At 36.1% G+C, this 20,178-nt stretch overlaps 1 long non-coding RNA gene across 2 annotated transcripts; it reads right to left on the reverse strand.

The window, feature by feature from the left end:
• Positions 1-396: 396 nt before the first annotated feature.
• Positions 397-20,087, reverse strand: LOC131533182 (uncharacterized). Of its 2 annotated transcripts, XR_009269063.1 has the most exons (4): positions 19,951-20,087; positions 16,245-16,499; positions 10,164-10,291; positions 397-1,650 (listed from the first exon to the last, which is right to left on the reverse strand). It is a non-coding gene; the product is annotated as an uncharacterized LOC131533182 (long non-coding RNA). The 2 variants fall into 2 exon arrangements; XR_009269062.1 differs by lacking the exon at positions 397-1,650 and having other exon boundaries at positions 7,934-10,291.
• Positions 20,088-20,178: the final 91 nt, after the last annotated feature.

The raw sequence follows: 20,178 nt of genomic DNA on the forward strand, positions 1-20,178 counted from the left end.
CTCATTGACTGCCACACAATTAACACTCTCAAGGCACAGAAAAGTAGCGTATCTGTGCGGTGCGGCTGACACAGAACAGCGTACGCAGTTTGCGTTCAGTGGATACTCTCCAAAATGGTTGACTGAATAATAATTCAAATTGTTGAATAAAGTCTTTATTTTTTTTCTTTGTGTTCAAAAAGTATGCTCGTCGCTTCATAACGTTACGGTTGAACCACTGATGGCAGATGGACTATTCTGACGATGTTTTTTATAGATTCCTGGGCCTTGACTGTTAATTGTTTGGCAGTCAATGGGACAGTCACAAGCCTCCCGGTTTTCATCCAAAATATCTTAAATTGTGTTTCGAAGAAGAACAAAGCTTTTACGGGTTTGGAACGACATGGGGTAAGTGAATAATGACAACATTTTCATTTTGGGGTGGAGTAACCCTTTAATATGTTGCTTGAGAAATGTTTCTTGAACTGTTGAAAACAGTTGTGTTGCTTAATATTTTTGTGGAAACTGTAGCAACAGATGCTCTATAAAGACCTAACAAACTGTTAAAACGTCTTTTATTTTTTTCTTCGGTTGTGTTTTATCTCGCTTAAGCGACCGAGGACTGAATTGCCCAAGGCTAAATGAATTTCAAGACCACCTACCTCAAAATTCCTAGCATTTTTAAACGTTTATTAACTGAATTAATGAAATGCATCTTTAACACACAGGTCAGGACAAAACCTCCACCTGCTTACAGTCATTGAAGAGACTTGTGGGAAGGTGGAAATCTGATTTAAAATGAATAACTGAAAAGCAATGTCAGGCGTCTTCCATTTTTCGCTGTGAGTGAGCTTTGAGGATACGAGTGGCTCACTGCATCAATCAAGGGCACCAATTTTTGTCAGATTTTCATTTTATGGAATATATGAATATAATCATCTCGCAGAGAGTCTTTCAGACTAGTATAAACCGAACACTTTGTGGCCACAGTTGACTGACAGTAGCTATAACCTTGTTTGATCAGTTAGTTCAGGATGGAGGCTCTTTAGTAAAGCGTAACATGTTTGAATAAAGAAAAAATAAAATAAAATTAAATTAAAGAAACATTGATAAAATTCACTTCATGGCATGTTTCTATGGCAACCAAAAGCCCTCAACAATGACGGAATGCATAGAGTGAAGAGCACTTTAAATGGCAGAAGGGCACTTCTGATGTCACCGGGAAGTAATAAAGTGGTTACTGTAATGAACTCCAGAGGGAAGGTTGAACTGAGAGAATAAACCCATAAATACTTAATTCCTTACATAGCATTTGCCATTTAACCAAATCTAGTCTTTTTAAAGTGTGCGCATCTAACGCGTTCTGAAGCTCAGCAAGGCTAAAAGCCCCTAAATGAGGATATTAAAACTTGGCGGAACAATATTGTGTAGCCACGCCCAATTAATCTCCACTTTGTTTCAGTTGGACCAATTTCATGCTCCTCTGATCAGACAAAACACTCGCAGACCTGCCACTTTACCAGCCGCTGAGAACCCCGACCAGGCATCGGTGATTAGTGAGGCTGCATTTCCAAGAGTGGATGTTTTACTTCCTTCTGAAGCGCGCTGTGCACCATATGTTTGCGAACAACTGGAGCAGTGACGCCGGCAGGAGGAGTCCAGGTTGCGAGCCTGGAGAAGATTCCAGAATGCACAAGGTATTATAGCGAAAGGCAGTTATCAGGATGGAGAAGATAAACAAAAAGGCTACTTCTGAAGAACAGAACCTGCTGATGCTGTTGTTATAGATAAATTAGGATAAGACAGTTTGAATATTTTGGATTTTTCTTCAGTTATAGCGCCCCCTAACATCAGAAATTGATTAAATTTGTCATGAATCCTAAGAATGTCCTGTTTTTCATGTGTACCAAATTTTATGAGGTTTGGACTTTGCACTCACAAGATACAGATCACTCCATTATGATGGGATATACACATAAAAATGTGTCTGCTTAAATTTTTTAAACTGAGGATTGCGAGCTTCTGGGGATTCATGAGTTGATGAAAAGCTGATAATTAAATCATAAAAATGAAAACTTAAAATTTTAAAATAACAACAATCAAGTAAAAAACACTTGCTAAAAACATTTTATTAATATATTTTATTAATATTTTATGTGCTTGCATGTCATGTGACCGTTAACCAACATCAGAGAACTGTTACTATGCAAATGTGTTAAATTATTGAAATATTATTTTAAGATCTGAATATTTTAGGTTGAAGCTGTTAAACACCTAGATTGTTTTATTTCATCCAGCATGATATCAAAGATTGCTCTCTCAAAATTTCTTGTGAATCGAATTGGCAGGAAAATTAAAAAAAAAAAAAAAAAGGATTGTTTTTGTATATGGAAATTCATATAGCTATTTGATTCTGGAGTTTAAAAATCATAATTTAGATCACAAAGTTTAGTTGTATTTTCTATCATTGTATTTTTTATCAAAGTTAAATTATTTAAAAAATGTTTTTACTTAGAACTTGGTTATCAAGAAGGTGAAAGGTGAAATATGAGACATTATGTTTGAAGAAAACAAAGAAGAATCAAGGTAAATATGACCTAAACATTTTGTATTATTAGTAATTTCCAGGCAAGCTGTAATTTTGTCAAATAATGCAAAAAGTGCATATTGAGGATGCATAAAATTCTAGCTGTGAAATTACTTTATTCTAAAACTGTTAAAAATGCCATTTCCACTACAGAATGCTGTTTAACACAATAAATCAGTTGATGTATGACATTTTTTGGTTCTGAAAAAATATGTATTTTGGAATGTATACAATTTTGGATACTGTTAATATGCATTAATTCAACTAGTATGAAAAAGTATAAGAGAGTTTATTATTTCAAGTCCACAAGGTTAAAAGCAATTATAAAAAAGCATAAACAATAGGATACATAATAAATTATATGAAGTGGCCTTGAAGGTATCAAGAAAACAAAGGTCATGAAGTATTCTTCCTGTCTCTAATGATGTCTTTGCAAATGTCTCTTTTTTTCCCCCCGGACTGCCACAGTGAAGGGCTATTATAGGGACGTCTGAATGGGAACATTAGCTCACAGATACAGCAATTAGCTTGATGATGGCGGACATAAAAGCCTTAGAGCGGAAACCGGCTTTGCGACACTGTTTTGGCAACCTGTCCTGCTTTTGTCATGTAGTTTCCATGGAAATGTTGTGATATCCATTCCCCCGTTTGTTTACTTCAAGTCCTTACATCCAATTATTTTACTCATCAGAATGTGACATTGCGAGTTATTTTGAGAAATGCTGCGTGTCAGTGGCTGACTTCAATTAATCCCATGCTCAGGAGTTGCTTTTCGCTCCAGTATTCTTTCTTCCTAATTAATTGGAAGCAGAATGAATTTGTACAATCGCAGTATGGCACGGGGACAATAAATTGGCATTCCGGAGCGCACCTGAAGAGGTGGGTTGAAGCAGTACCTGATGGGGAGGAGGAGGGGTTTCACTGCATGAGCAGGGCAGGACAGAGAGAGAAAAGCGCTGATACAAGCTTCAGTTTACCTGCTTCAACCCCAGCAGCAGCTCTAATGTGAGATATTAAGCTCTATCAGCAGCATTTGAGCCATAATGTGGATGACCAAAACATGATTTTCATTCGATTCTCTGATTTCTCAGTTTTTATGTTTACAGTATACTGTAAAAAGTGATATGTTGACTTAGCTTAAAAAAACTGAGGAAACCCGTTGCCTTAAAAAAAAAAAGTTAAGTGTTAACAGACAAGAACTTGAATTATTCTGGTTTTGTATTACCTAATTAATTTCTAGAAATTGGACTTGTATGAACATATTGAACATGTAAACACTTTACATCTTGTAAAGTTACATGATTTACCAAATTTGACACTTGACACACACACACACACACACACACACACACACACACATATGTATGTATATAAACACATACGTGACTAATTCATATATAATGAATTGTATTTACATTTATTTAAACTTATTTTATTTATTTAAATTACTTTAATGTAATAAATTTAATTTACAATGTACTATTTGGACAGTATCAAATGTCTAAATGTCTTCATATTAATGTTTTTATTTTATTTATTTTAATTTGATTGAGCCTAATCTGTGTGCATATATACTATATATATATATATATATATATATATATATATATATATATATACTATATATACTATAAGTTTTGTGGCGATAGTATTTAAGTTTTATTTTTAATTTAATTATAAGATTTTTATTTTGTTTTATTTAACTTTATTTTTGTCTGTATTTGTCTGTCTTTTAATTTATTATTATTTTTTATTACTTTTCTAGTAATTACAAATCACATATTGCTAAATGTTTTACTTAATTTCTGGGAGTTGGACTTATAGACAGTGTTATAATATCTCTTTCTAGTATACTGTGAAGTTACTTTGTATTATCTTGACAGCGAAGTTGTAAGATTGGTTATAAATTTACACAGATAAGGTCAGTAAGTCAAACTTTCAATTTGTAAAAATGTACATTATTTTATTTATTTATTTTATTATTTTAGTTGAGGGAGGAGTGAAAAGTATTTTCTGTCATAAATATTACAGCACAAATGTAGCTGATAGAATTTTACCTGAATCCATAAAGTTTTCTTAAATGGTACTGAAGAAAGTATCAGGATGCTGTATTGAATGAAAAAAAAAAAAAAACTCTCCTTCCTCTGTGCTCTGTTGGTGGCCCCATTTGACACCGGCATGTTAATCGGCGTCCTTTTGAATTCAATAACCAAAGTGGAGGTGTTTCACAGAGAGGAAATCCCACTATCAGCATGTATATAGGGATACGTTTAATGTATCATAATCCTTAATCCTGTCAGGTAAAGAGCACAAATCCCTTTAAATATGACAATAGCGATAAGAGCACAAAACATGTTCATAACAGAATCGCTTGTGCTGGATTGTAGGACTAAGGGAGTTTTGGGAACACAAGGCCAAATTAGGGGAAGCTCATTAATGAAGTGGCATACTGATGGACGAGTGTCCCGAGCGGCACGTTTGCTGTTTGTTAAGGGCAGAACCTTTGAAGATGTAGAGAGGAGTTGGTGTGGGTAACTGCCCCTCAGCAGGAGGAATGCTGGGACTTCAGCTTTCTTTAGAGAAGGTTTGATTTTTAACAAGCGCTGTTAGAGAGAGGGACCTTAACTACCTAACTCAACATAGCAGCAGGAATCCAGCACTGTGCATTGCTTTGCAAACTGTAGCCGGTTAAAATTCATTTAACAAATAAAAGCTCTCACAGCAGGTGAACTAAATTGAAAATGCTGAGAACAGGATCATTTGCACCAGTATGATGCACTGATGTCTGATCTGAGATCTGGTAAGCCAGAATTAAAAAAAGAGATGCTTGTAATTGAAAATTCAAGACTTTTGCATCCATTCATGCAGCTAAAATATAGATGATTTTATTTTTATTTTCTTTTTTTTTTTTTATAAAATACAATATAAGACTTTATATTTCATTGTGCAGGAGGTGCAATATTATTCCCTGAAACAAATGCAAAACAAAACAAGTGTGGAGTTATTAATTTAGTTTATTTTATGTAGTTAGAGCTTTCTTTATAAACACTGGCTCATGCAAAAAGTGCAGCCAAGGCCAAGTTTATTGTTTTATTGATAAAATAAGTTCAAAATAATAAGAGGTTGAATATTTTTTGTTCTTTTAATGGCTCTTTGAGATTATGGTACATCAAATCAAAGAGGAAAATTCCTAAAATGTTTAAATGTATTAATTAAAATAAAAATAATATGTAAACAATGTGCATTTTCATTTCTATTTACAATTATAAAGGATAAATTAAAGTATTTAGAAACAGAAATGGTAAATCTTAGGATGATACATTTGTATTTAACAAATTTAATTGTATTTGTATTTATTGTTAATATTTAACAAACATTTCATTTGAACAAATCAGTATAATTAGTATATTAAAGTATTTAATCTAAAAATATATATGAATATATTTGATATATAAAGTATAATATATAACATTTAAATATAAAAACTTTTATATATTATATCCAATATTTAACAGAATATTCAATAATAATTCAATATTGTAATGTAATTAATTTAATGTACAAAGTATTGGTATATTAAAGTATTGGTAACACATTACAATTGTCACGTGTTTGAGTTCCTGTTTGTCCTTAGTTGGTTTAGTTCCTGTTCTCATTAGTTTATCATCGTTCATTCTGATCACCTGAGTTATTTAATCATCTCATTTGCTCCTTTGGTTTCCCTGTCTTTATAAGCTTTCTGTTTCTGTATGTTCTTTGTCTCGGTTTGATGTTCATTTAAAGGAATACGTGCATTGATGCCTATGAATTCTCCTGTCCTCTGTGTTGAAGTTAGAATTAAAGAATATTTATGTTTACTCCTGCGTCGGGCACTTTACTACAACCATGTCCCGTGACAGAAACAGAAACCGAGACCGAAACAAAATAGTAAGCAGCGCTCCTTTTCCCCGTTTTGTTTTCCCGTTTTTTGAAAAATCTTTTGTTTTTCCCTGTTTCTCCCCGCGGCAGTGGAAACCGCCGCACGGTTTTCCGCCCTGGCCCGCCAAGATCTCCCGCTAATGTGTGGACGGGGCTTGACGACGCCACACTGAATTCCTTGTTCTGGATCAGGGCCAATTACCATCGCCCCGTGGACCTCCCAGACACCACTGGACTGAGCTGGAGGGAAGGTATCCTCCGGTGTCTGGAGAGTGTTCGGCCCCGATCCAGAACCAGCCCACCGTCCAGTCCGTCCGCCATTCCCCACTCAAGCCCGCCGCAGCTCTGCTGTCAAGCCCGCTGCCATTCGCGGCTCACTCGAGCCCGCCATCCACGGGGAAGTCATGCCCGCCGTCTGCGGCTCACTCAAGCACTCCCGTCTCGGCTCCAGCCCCAGAGCTCGCTCTAGTGTCGGGGGCAGCGATGGGAATAACGGCGTTATAAATAAACGGCGTTACTAACGGTGTTATTTTTTTCAGTAACGAGTAATCAAACGAATGACCGTTTCCCCCGTTACAACGCTGTTACCCTTACTGACAATAAAATGTGGCGTTAATTTAATTTTTCAGTTCATCTGAATGGATGCGCACCATAAACTCTAGTGTGAAGGCACACGACTCACCGTCGCTTTCTCTCACATACACGCACGCAAAGAAAGATACAGAGCAAGAGAGTCTTTCATAACATGCAGAATTGACGCGCTACATGTAAACGATATTCTTTGTTGTATTTTCCTGTCAAAATAATAATAATTTTTCAGCTTTTAAGAACTGCCGGTTTCTCGGGTAGTGGGCGGAACTAATGCGCAAACGACAATCTCATTGGCTGGCGCTCACCTATTATCGTCCCTGTTTTGATTTCAGCAAATCAATTCGAGCGAACGCAGACAACGTGATTAATATTCATGAACCCAGCAGCTCATTGATCCTTAGTGCGTTTTATATTGATGACAAATATGCATTCATACTTGGTTATTCTAATTACTGAAGTTCTATCATCATATAATATTAAATTATCATAATATTATATTATAATGCTTGACTGACTAGTGTGTAGTGTAGATTAACGTACAATGTTTTATAATAATAATTTATTCTTTTTAGTGTCCATTTCATTAATTTAACATATTTAATATTGGGGGCATCCAAAGTTATTTGACATTTGATTTTTTTTTTTAAAGTAACGCAATAGTTACTTTCCCTGGTAATTAGTTACTTTTATAATGATGTAACTCAGTTACTATTTGTTAGAAGTAACTAGTGACTATAACTAATTACTTTTTTAAAGTAACGTGCCCAACACTGGTCGGGGGCATGTGCCCGTGGCTGGGCCAAGGCCATGGAGGCTATCCACCATGGCCGCCCGAGTCTCCTGATCCACCATGGCTCCCGGGTCTGCCTGATCCGCCCTGGAGGGCTCCTCTGTGTCCCCGTCCTGCACCAGCCTCCAGGGTGCTCACCCTCCCTCGGGATACACCGTCCGGGAGGGGGGGGTGATCTGTCACGTGTGTGTGTGTTCCTGTTGAGTTTCCTGTTTGCCCTTTTTTTTTTTTTTTGTTCATTAGTTTCCACCTGTGTTATTAAATCATCTAGTTTACTCCTCGTTTAGTTCTAGTACTTAAGCCCTGTGTTTCCCTGTCTTTAGCGTCCGGTCTCTAATAATTAGGGTAACAAATGTATTATCCATTGTTAGTTCATGTTAGTTAATAAACTAATGTTAACAAATGACACCTTATTGTAAAGTGTTACCAAAGAATTTTATATGTGTGCATGTATATGTGTATGTATATAATATTGCAAATATAGCATATTTAAATATGAAACAATTTTGTTGCATTTATTTTTATATTACATATTTTTTTTCCATTTACTTATAATATTATTGCAATATATTATAGTCATATTTTTAATATTTAAAATAAATAAAAAAATCATAAATATATATTTTTAAAAAATACTATTATTTTTTTTCCCATTTAAATCAACTTTCTCATCATTTTAAAGTGCTGGTTTCATTATTTAGTATATTTATATGCGTCTTCATACACCAAGCATTTAGGCATGTAGACATAAGCTGCATCTGATGCAAACCTATTCCACCACCCACAAGCGTCTCGGTATACCAGCTCAATTAATTTGACATGTGAGGTTGGTACTGTCTGAGCTCCGTCGGGCTGTTGGATGTGTAGAGTGTTTACCTCTTTATAAATAGAATGTGTGCTTATTTTACTGAACCCCAGAGACTGACTCAGCACTCGCTGTTATTCCAGACAAATCATTTAAGAGTTCGACATATCTGTATCCATTCACAGCCAATCTCCAAATATGTTGATCAAGATTAGTCCGTGAGTACTCACTGTCTGCAGAACTGGTGGGAGACACTTAAGAAAAACAATATTAGCCGTGATGATATTTAGAAGAACATCTAGTGTTTTGTTTCCTAATTGACACCATAATGCCCAGTCCAATTTGTTTTGGATAATGCCGGACCATGTGTGAGAGAAGAGCGTGTGGAATTCTGCGGCCCCCTGATGTCTGCAGCCATCTGGCTGTGGCCGGTTCATCTCTCTCAGAGCGCTGCTGAGCGTACACAGTAATTACAGGGACCCGGCCCACCCGAGCATGACAAACTAACAGCGTTCACTCTCTAGGACTCTTCCAGCAGAATCCTCATCACTTCATCTCTTTCTTTTTACTTTTTTCCCCCCGTTCGGTTTCTCTCTTGCTCCATGTGATAAATATTTATGGGATGAAATGCGTGCTGGCATCGTTTACAGCCCACTGACACTGAGTGGAGAAATTTGCAAGGATACATGACCAAACCATCACACCCAACCTCCCCCATCCCACCTGCCTCTCGCACCCTACAGAGAAGAAACGGCCCGTTGACAGAATCCACAAACGCTCCTATTAGAACCCCAAAGATCGTCTTAGCCTAACGAAGAACTTTTCTTTCTTTAGAAGAGGGTCAGTGTGCTGGTGCTTCGAGGCAAGACAGCCGAGGTGAATAGGGTAAGAATTTTTAACTAATAGATATCGCAATATCTCCCTAGTTGACTGATTACATTAAGAATTGCAGGCATTTTTTTGTAATACAAGCAGAAATGTTAAAATATGCAAATGAGGCATTTTCTAATTAAATATGCATAAAAACATTTGCATAAAGTTAATAAACATGGAATAAAGCCAGGTTCAAAATACATGTTGTTGACATATTAGAGTCAAAGGTTTTTACAGAAGGGATTTTGGATATCTCTTTTTATCATTTCAGAAATCAGAAACTTCTCTCAACAGCCAGAAAATACATTTTTTACCATGTTTTAGGAGTAAAATGTTGTACAGTATAGAATCATGCAAATTATATTTGTACAAACCCCTCTGAAAAAATCTAAAGAATACTGTATAGTGAAGGTTTCTTGCTCAGGTGCATGAGGAAAAACACATTTTGAGAAAATGTCCTTCAAAGATACAATATGTATTGTTATCTATAGATGCAAATAGATTAAATGTAATAAAATAAATAATTAAATGTGAATTTTTTTCTTCAAATCTCAAAATTGACCAGTGCATGAAAAACAATGTTGTTCACCAAAAAATGAAAACTGTCATCATTTACTCACCCTCATGTTGTTGTGACCCTGTTTTGCTTTCTTCTATAAAACAGAAAATGCGATGCATGTCCAAGCTGTTGTTTTCCATACATTCAAGTGGGAAGTTTTTCCCGCCTTTAATGTCTCAGTTGTTTCTCCTAGAAAGAAGTGAGATTAAATGGAGAACAACTATAAATAACATTGTGTGCATCCAAGATTCCATAGATGTCACAGGTTCTTCATTAAACCAGAAGCCAATAAATAACCTTTATTTTAAAAGTGTACATCAATTGTCTCAATGGTGCCTCTCTTTATTTTTCCTACAGATTTTTAGGAGACCCATCTGAGATGAAGTTGAAACATTCATCCTCAGCTACAAAAGAGCAACCTCAGAGCAACTCGAGAACCCAAAACTGCAAATACGGTTCCTGATGAGAAGAGAAGTGGTGCTGCAGAGAATCAAGAACCTTTAATAAATATAGCACAATATGCAAAGCTTATTCAGAGCCTTTTTATAGTCGGTTTTCACAGGGATCTTTCACTCAATTTCTAACTATTCACACAGTCTCACGTATTTCTGCTTTACAGTCATTAAGTTCAGTTCTCGAGTAATAAGCCTGAGAATGAGGTGTTGAAGACTTCGGGATGTGGAGATTTTCCTCACTATGAAGATATTAAAGGATCCTCCCTCAGTATAATTGACACGTTCTCTGCGAATATATGCTACGCTTTACTGTCTCATGTGTTTTTATGAGAATTTTATTATATTTTCTGTTATTATAAGGGGCTAACCCATTAACCAAATAATAAAAGAAATGTTAATACTTTATTATATTGTATTATATTAATGTGTAGTAAATAGAACTATTTTATAATAAAATCAAATTATTAAAATGTAATAATATATATATATATATATATATTTAATTTAATAAAAAATAATGTAGTCAGACCTCCTGAGAATCAAGATTTTCTCAAGGCGACACTTTTAATTGAACTTTTACTGAAACAAAATCAGTACTTTAGGAGTTTTGACCCAATTTTGTAGCCTGTTCATGGACAGTGCCAACTAATAAAAGATTCAACGCTGCTAATTGAGATTGATTCGACTGTTTATGGGCTGTTAAAGTAGAAAATTACAGACATTATGTAGAAGAGCTTTGACAACTTGGCTCCTTCAGCACAGATAGCTTACAGTATGCTCGTAAAAAGATTTGCAGATTTCTTTCTCTTTTTTTTTTTTTTTCAGAATGGAGGAAACTCTGACAGCTCCTGCCCATCATGCATGGCTTTGTTCTGCGTGTCTCTGCGGTGGATTCTGCTGCCTGCTGGAGAACTCTTGCCACATGTTCTCGCACACCAGAGGTCAAAAGCTCACGTAACTCGTCATGAATGATTTATTCAGGGAAATTAACATGCACTTCCCAATCTGCAGGCTTGACGATTTGATGATGCGCTTCTGTGCGCCATCCGTTTGAAAAGTGTATGGGAGTAGATACCAAATCAGCCGAGCCTGAACGCCCAACAAAAAAAATGGAGCAGCCTGTTCATCTGTTCAGGAAATAGGTTTCGCTGAACTCTAAGCTCCTATACTTCAATAATCATGTCCCCTTTAGCCAGAATCATTCTGATAATATACAGGCTTATTCATAAAGTAGATCTCTGTGAGAGTCTCTACATCTCTACAAGCCATTTTCATAAGCCCAGCCAAGTGAATCATGGGAAAGACCTATGCGTGGGGTTTTAATAATGAACTATACATCCAGTGTCCATTCAAGGGAATGATATTTATGTAGTCTTCTACATGAGCTGCTATAAAAGTTTGCATGAACTGGGAAGTTTAACTGCATACATTGAATGTTCAGTGGCTTATTTAATAGAAATAAAATATCATTTAAATTATGGACAGGTAATTATACAGTACAAGTTTTAAAAAATGTAATTTTAATATCACTGAGATTGAGTATTATAGTTTTTATGGTAACACTTTACAATAAGGTTCATTAGTTACCTACATTAGTTAACATGAACTAATAATGAACTGCACTTATACAGCGTTTATTAATCTTTGTTAATGTTAATTTCAACATTTAATAATACGTTATTAAAATCTTGTTAACATTAGGTAATGCACTGTGAACTAACATGAACTAACAATGAACATCTGTATTTTTATTAACTAACGTTAGCGAAGATTAGTAAATACAGTAACAAATGTATTGCTCATGGTTAGTTCATGTTAGTTAATACATTAACTAATGTTTAACTAATGAACCTTATTGTAAAGTGTTACCGTTTTTATTTATATTTTTTAATTCGTTTTTATTTTGACATTTTTGTTTTAATTTTAATTATAGTTAAAGGTTTAGTATTTTTGTTATTTTTATTGTTTTACGGTAATTACAGTTTTATTTTGTATTTCAGTTTTAGTTAACTTATAAAATAAGTTAAATTTTTTATATTTTATGCAAATGTTTATTTTATTTCAAGTAGCGATTTTTGTTTGTTTATTTTATTTTTACGTTTTTTGTTTTATAATAACCCTAGTTTGGAAGACCATATTAAAACAAAACAGTAATGCATTTACAGTATATGCACATTAAAAGTTCAATTTCAGTCAGACTGAAGCAGATTTATTTATTTATTATTATTATTTTATTCATTTATTTTCTTTTAATGCGACTACTTTAGCCTGAAATTGTACCAGTCTAGGCTTCAATTCCTCAAAAGCATTGTTAGCTTAAGTAGATTGTATTGAGGCCTTTGTTGCCAGCGGTTTTTTATTTTTATTATCTACAGTACTTTGGCATTCGATGCTTTTGGGAAACACAGACTTTGTTTTTTCAAGAAGTTGGACGAAAAGACCTAGATAATGTACCTGTAGCTTGGCTTCGTCCAGCATCTATACAAGTTAATCAAACTACAGTTGGCCTTAGCATGGTGCATGTACTCTGAAAGTAAGAAATTATTTGAAATGTGTATTTAATTGCACAAATTGGATTTGTACAGACATGTTTTAGTGCCAGCATTAATCAGTATGTGGCGTGTCTGTCAATGGAGAGATTGGTTACAAACCTCATACCAAAAGCACTGATATGCCTACAGTATATGATATGCCTTTATGAGAGTTGCAACCAAAAGACTGTGCCAATTACAGAAAACAGAAATCCAATAAGCCCAGAGGCACTTGTACCAGACGAGAGGCGCTTTAGTATTACCCCAAAACAGTGTTTGAGTGATTGTTATTAAAAATTATTTCAAACACCCAGATGGCTCCATTTAGTTTACTAGATTTTCACAGGGTTTCATTAAAATAGTGTTAGAACAGTTGTTCTGGCCAAGAAACAAAAGAGAGAGGCAGAAAAATACATGCAAACACGGTTGTACCCAGAGAGATGCATGCAGTTAATGATAAGCATTCACTTTCAGGCAAACGAAATCCGACAACAAAATCTGTTTAGCAAACGTTTGCGGAGTCACACAGTAAATGAAGCTCTTTGTTGATAATCGTACACGTGCATAGCAATTTGGTTGCCAGGAGACTTCTTTTGTTGATGAATGAACACCTGCAGAGTCAACAGTGGCGTTCGCGTGTCTTTATACATCATCTTCTAAGCGTCAGACAATGAAATTCATTTATGTTCGGAAGTCAAAGGGATCAAGTTGTAATATCCTACTTTGAATGGACTGCAGCATCATCCCACTAGTCTTCAAGCTGCATTCAAATCTTCGAAATTAAACATCCGAGTGTCTTTTAAAACCAGCAGCTGCCGTTCATTGTTTATTTTCAATTAAAAGAGCAATCTCATTGGTTTATGAGGCAGGATATGCACGGAGCAACTACCAACTAATTAGTTAATTACACCTACACGTCTCCAGCAAAGACTATAAAACACGTGAAAGTTACCAGAAATTGTATATTACGCTTAAAAGTCAGTGGAGAAAGAGTCTTGCATGATTCCCACAAGGAATGTGAACACATCTGCTTGCTAGGATCTCAATTTTCTCGAATCTCTGAGAAACATTGCTCCCATGGTCTCTAATATGCACATCAAAGTAAGGCTTGCATCAGATATGTGCCAACAGAGCATTGAGCAATGCATTTCTCAGCCCTGCCGTGGCATTTGTTACTAATTCAAGTCAAACAATCACTGATGTCAAAGCTGCTTCCAAAACGATGCCCAGTTTAAATATTTCAGTGTGTTTACATGGATGATCTTACACTAGTTATGCATGGTTAAATAAGGTCATGTAAACACCTTAAGACCTTTTTATGTGTTTGCAGGTCTTTGGTGATCTTTATTGATGTCAAATTTGGAGAAAATCCTGCATCTTTCGTAACGTAAGCACTGTTGTTTGCCGTTTTTTTATATTAAGCTATCAGCTATTTGTTGTACATCTAAACAGTTAAATTGAACTACAGTTCTCGTCAAAACGCTGTAAATAATTTAATAATGATAAAAAATCTGTCACATCTTTCACTGTTTGATTGGCAGAGCCATGAGAGAGCGGGTCACCTGTTTCCTTGAGCAAAGAATGGCATCTGTCAGAAAGAAAAAGGCAAAGCTGGAGAGACTGGCAGAATGAGAAGACGAAAGATAGAGAGAGAGAAAGAATAGAGAGGCACTGGAGGGTCAATCGAGAGAGAGAGAGAATCCACTGGGGTGGAATAATCTCCACCAGGAGCAAAGTGAAGACCATCAAGCACATTTCACATGCAATTTAGTGTGACGCGTCTGATGAAAACTGTCATAACCAGAGCACTCTAATTTACAAGCTTAAGAGCACGATGTCTTTCAGTTGAATCTCAGGGCCAAGCACGGCGTTGGGCAGAAGCGTGCATCAGCGTAAGCATACGAGAGCGGTGTGAAGCGTCAGACATCTGGAGGGGCTGTCGGGCTGAGAAGGTCTTGAATGTAATATGAGGATTTGCTCGCAGAAGGTTCAAATTGTCTTGACGCCATCGAAGGTGCAAGTTTAGGGAGGGACAAGTCAATTGCTGCACTGCACTGCAAGTAGAACGCACTTCAGAAGAGTGTTAAGACTGGCTTGTGCTGTTTTTTCTTTTTTGTGAGCTTTTATAAATCATTCATTCAGTGTGGCCACATCTCACCAACCCCATCCTCTGGTTTTTAAGGTTATTTGTTTAGATTGCCCCAGGTAACACTTATTAAAGCAATACTGATGCAAGCTACACATCCCAGATCCTCTAAATCCTTCTTCATTTTGAAAGATTATGACTTCAGTCCCAATAGGATCTTGGAATTGATCATAGCAACAAAAAATTACTGATTTTGCAGCAAACATTCAACAAAATAGCCATTTGAGACTGTATATCTATTTTGCAGTGAATCATCACAAAAACATTTTTTAATTATAGATAGATAAATAGTTGGATTATAGTTATATATATAATAGTGATAATGAATACAATTAACTGCAAATATTTTACTGCATAAGGCTCACATGTGCATATATACATATATATACATATATATATATATATATATATATATATATATATATATATATTTTTTTTTTTTTACCATTGTATATTTTTAATAATTATTATTTAATATTAATTTATTATATAATAATTATTTGTCTTATTTTTAGTCTTTTTGTTTTCTAGGAAAAAAAAAAACAGAAGAGACTGCATGTCACAAACCTGGGCTCTCCTACACACTGACTCATAAACTCATGTTATGGGTAAGTTAGTGATTATTTAGATGGTTAAAACTGATTGGAAACTGTGATCTTTACATTAAGATCAGTGACCGGCAAAATATGTTTTTGTTTGGAATAAATGTCTCAGTTTGAACTGTGGGAGAAACTTCAACATATTTTTTTCCTGGTGCATTTTGGACGCATTTTCCCTCAAGCTTCTATTTCATGGCACTAATAGGCCATTAACAGATAAGATAAATTTTATGAGTCCATTAAGGAAGTGTAAGTTAAATGACAATCGAAGGGTCAAGTCATTGTAATTTCCCATGATGGTCCAGTGGTGCAGGTTGAGTTGGCGGACATAATTGGCTTTGCTCGTTCTGCTCTAGGGAGATGCCTTCAGGCTTGTGTCTTTGCAGTCGTTTATTAACATTTAATACGTACGCTTTTTTACTTCAGACAGACATAGGACCAAGCCCTCTCTCTTCACTGCAGCGTGTTTGCCGGCATCCATGTTTAATACAGAGTAGTCAGCTCTGGAAACATCACCCCGCTGATCTCAATGCCATGTGGAGGGGGAGGTGAAGGTGATGGCAGCCCTCGTTTGTCGCATGCGTGACACTTTGTGCTGCTCATCTAAGTCGGCTGGACCTGCTTTTTTCGTCCTCCACCAGTGAACAACCTGAACCCACAGGCCACCTATTTTTCAAAAAAGAAAACAGCTAAATTAGTTTGGTTTTTTAAAGTGATTTACAAAAGTGATGCTTTTAACATTCCTTTTCTTTAAAGAGAACCCATACCTATATAGGAATAGTTCATTCAAAAATGAAAATTTGCTGAAAATGTACTCATCCTCAGGCCATCCAAGATGTAGATGAGTTTATTTCTTCACCAGAACAGATTTGGAGAAATGTAGCATTGCATCACTTGCTCACCAATGGATCCTCTGCAGTGAATGGGTGCCGTCAGAATGAGAGTCCAAACAGCTGATAAAAACATCACAATAATCCACAACTAATCCACATGACTCCAGTTCATCATCTTATAAAGTGAAAAGCTGCATGTTTGTAAGGAAAAAATTTATCATTAATATGTTTTTGCTTCTGTCTAAAATACAAGTCCTCTATCTATAATATTGCTGTCTTCAGTGAAGAAGTCATCGTGTCTGAATCAGGAGAGAAATATGCATAGATCAAGCACTGTTTACAAGCAAAAACAGTTCTAAACAAATATGTCAGTGGATTTTGATATGAGAGATCAACAGGGGGTGGACTTTTTCACTGAAGGAAGTGTTATTATAGAGTTATTATAGAGCCATTGTTTAATGTTAAAATGCCTTAATGATGAATTTGTTTCTTATAAACACACAGCTTTTCACTTCATAAGCCGTTAATTGATGGACTGGAGTAGTGTGGATTACTATGTTTTTTATGAACTGTTGGGACTCTCATTCTGACGGCACCCATTCCCTACAGAGGATCCACTGGTGAGCAAGTAATGTAATGCTAAATTTCATTCGGACTATGAAACAAACTCATCTACATCTTGGATGGCCTGAGGGTGAGTAAAATTTCAGCAAATTTTAATTTTTGGGTGAACTATTTCTTTAATCTTAAAAGAGCAAAATGGGGTCAGTGACAATAAGAAATGAAGAATTCCCTTAAGTGAGAAAAAGAAACTTGGTAAGCAAGATAAAAAATAAAACAAACAAAAACACCCCTACGGAGAAGAAGCCATCTGCCTGTGCTAGGCACGCATTTCTAAAAATGAATCATCAATCTGTTCTTAAACTATAGTAAACACTGTGTTGAAAGGCAGCAACCTAGAAAATAAGAATCCACCTATGTGGCAATAAAGGAAATGAATTCCATATTGCATATAAATCAGCGCAGGAAAAACATCCGGCTACTCCATGTAGGCCACTGACTGGGCTTTGGCCATGCAGAGAATTGCGTTATAGAAATTTCTTCTATTTCAAACGCGGTGATAAACTCAAAGTACCATGAAACAATAAAAGCCGCTGACCAAAGAGCCACTGTGTCACCCGCTGTGTTCTTAGGCAGCTCAGACTGTTAGTGCTGAAACTTGCTCTTATGTAAGCATATGCTGAGATCATTGCATTTCTGCAATAATTGCCTAGAAATATTCCCAAGCGCCAAACTTCATCTGGTTGAAGACTCTGAACAATAGAGATTAGAATGCATAAAGCCTGCTCTGATGAACTGAAATAAGAAGCGTGCGCTCTAGTTGTGCTGTCAGACGTTGTGTTAATTTCATTACAAAAAGATTTGCAAATATTTGCACAGTTTCATCCAGTCACTCTTTGATTTAAAACAAAGAATCGTGGGATTGGGCTGCAGCATTGTAATAAAGCCAACAGAGCAAATACAATAACGTATGATCTGTCAGCGAACACAATGTACACACAAAGCACAAAAGAATGCGCTTCCCTCTATCCTGATATTTATACTTTTCCTATTTTACTGCAGCACACGCACCGCTGAATGATGCCTGATTTCTTGAATGCTCTGAATCAGCTGATAAATAATGCATACACATTTATTGATTAATATTTCACTAGGTGGAGGTTGCTGAGGAATTCTTGAGCAGGCCAATAATGCCTTGCGTGATAAACATCGGCTCTGGCCAGTGTGTTTTCCTGCCATTGACTCCAGGATTCGAAGCGACGTACGTTAGCGATTGAATCTGACAGTATGGTATTAGCGCTCATAACAATTTGTGCATCTTACTGCCTCTAATGAGACTTGTGGTTATTGGCGAAGTGAAGGTTGAGCTAATGAGCTGTGGGTGGTCATCAGTGCTTCACATCTAGCAATAAGTTAATAAAATATCAAACCACTGGATGTATTTGCACAGTCCAAGGCTGTGCGTGTTTTTCTTGGCTTGGTCCTCAAAAAAGGCTTTTGGACCAATGCCATCAGAGTAAATGCTCAAGGGCAACTCAAGACTCCGGAAACTTCAGGAAAAAAAAAAAAAAAAACTAAGCCCAGCACTGCAACAACCTATCAGCCTCAACCTCAGCTGTATGTTCTCTGCAGTGTGTCTCCCATGTTCTACCTGGTCAGGCATGATAAGCTTACAAACTCCATCGCAGTGCCTGTATTATGCATGGTTTGTTCAGCCTCAACATAGCACTGTGCATAGAGATGTTGTGGTTGACCATGTCCTACATTGCTAAATTTATTCTCAATATGTATCAAACTAAATATTACACTATTGATCGATCTGTTGACCTATGTGCCATCTGAAACTGTAAATAGTAGTGTCATGCTTGTTAAAATCACAGCAGAATGGTATATTTTCTCATATTCTATTGAAAAACCACAAGCATGCATATAGAAGTTATACTTATTGCTACTTATATTAATTTGAACACTTACAAAGGCTCATTTGAATGCTGTTAGTGCTATAGAACACTATATTTTTCTCTCTCCATGTAGGCAATGGTTTTGACATCAAATCGCCAATTAACTAGGATCTGAACTGGTGGGTGGTGAACCAAAGAAAAATAACAATGCTAAATGCTAATAATAAAACAGAATATGAATTAAAAATGAATGCAAATAATAAAACTTGTGGTACACAGAGGGGAAAAAATGAAGCTATATTCACAAGTGCCATATTGTTGTGGCTATAACTTTGCAGTTGTTTTTACAAATTGCCAGTTTTCCTATTCAGTTTGTCCTGCAAATTTTGCATATCTATCTATCTATCTATCTATTTGACTATGTTTTACCACAAAACACAATGTTTTCTTCTTAGGCTACATGAGGGAATTGTTGTTGGCATCTGAATGCCAATTATCTGGGGTCTTTTAAACGTTGCATGCATTTCATTATGATTTAATTATCTTCTTTTCCTTTTATATACAAAAGACGAGAAAACACGGCAATGGAGAGTCTGTAAGTTAGCTTAAAATGCTGCCCCTTCATTTCGACGGGATACATGTTACGGGAGGAATGTACCGATGCTGCACGACGCTATTTGCATCAGATAAACGTCTGTTAAAAAAAAAAAAAAAAACGGCACGGGACTAAAACTGCCTTTCATGACGTTATTAACGACATTATGCACAATGTATTATCTCACGCAAGCGCACACACATACACATACATACACACATACACACCTCACATTACTTGTTTATCGTCACAAAACATAAAGACGAAGAGCAAGAACAACAAAGACGGCGTTGAGAGGCTCTCTTTAGACGTTACGTTGAGTCTGACATCATGGGAGCTCCGCAAGCTTAAAAGAGACGGTAAAAAATACAACGGGAGAATCACAGAAGGCTCTCAGTGTGGAATGATAACGACTAACTAACGGCGTCTCCTGTCAGCTCCTCTTCCCGCCGCTC

This window comes from Onychostoma macrolepis, chromosome 24 (genome assembly GCF_012432095.1).
Source record: "Onychostoma macrolepis isolate SWU-2019 chromosome 24, ASM1243209v1, whole genome shotgun sequence".
Taxonomy (NCBI): Eukaryota; Metazoa; Chordata; class Actinopteri; order Cypriniformes; family Cyprinidae; genus Onychostoma; species Onychostoma macrolepis.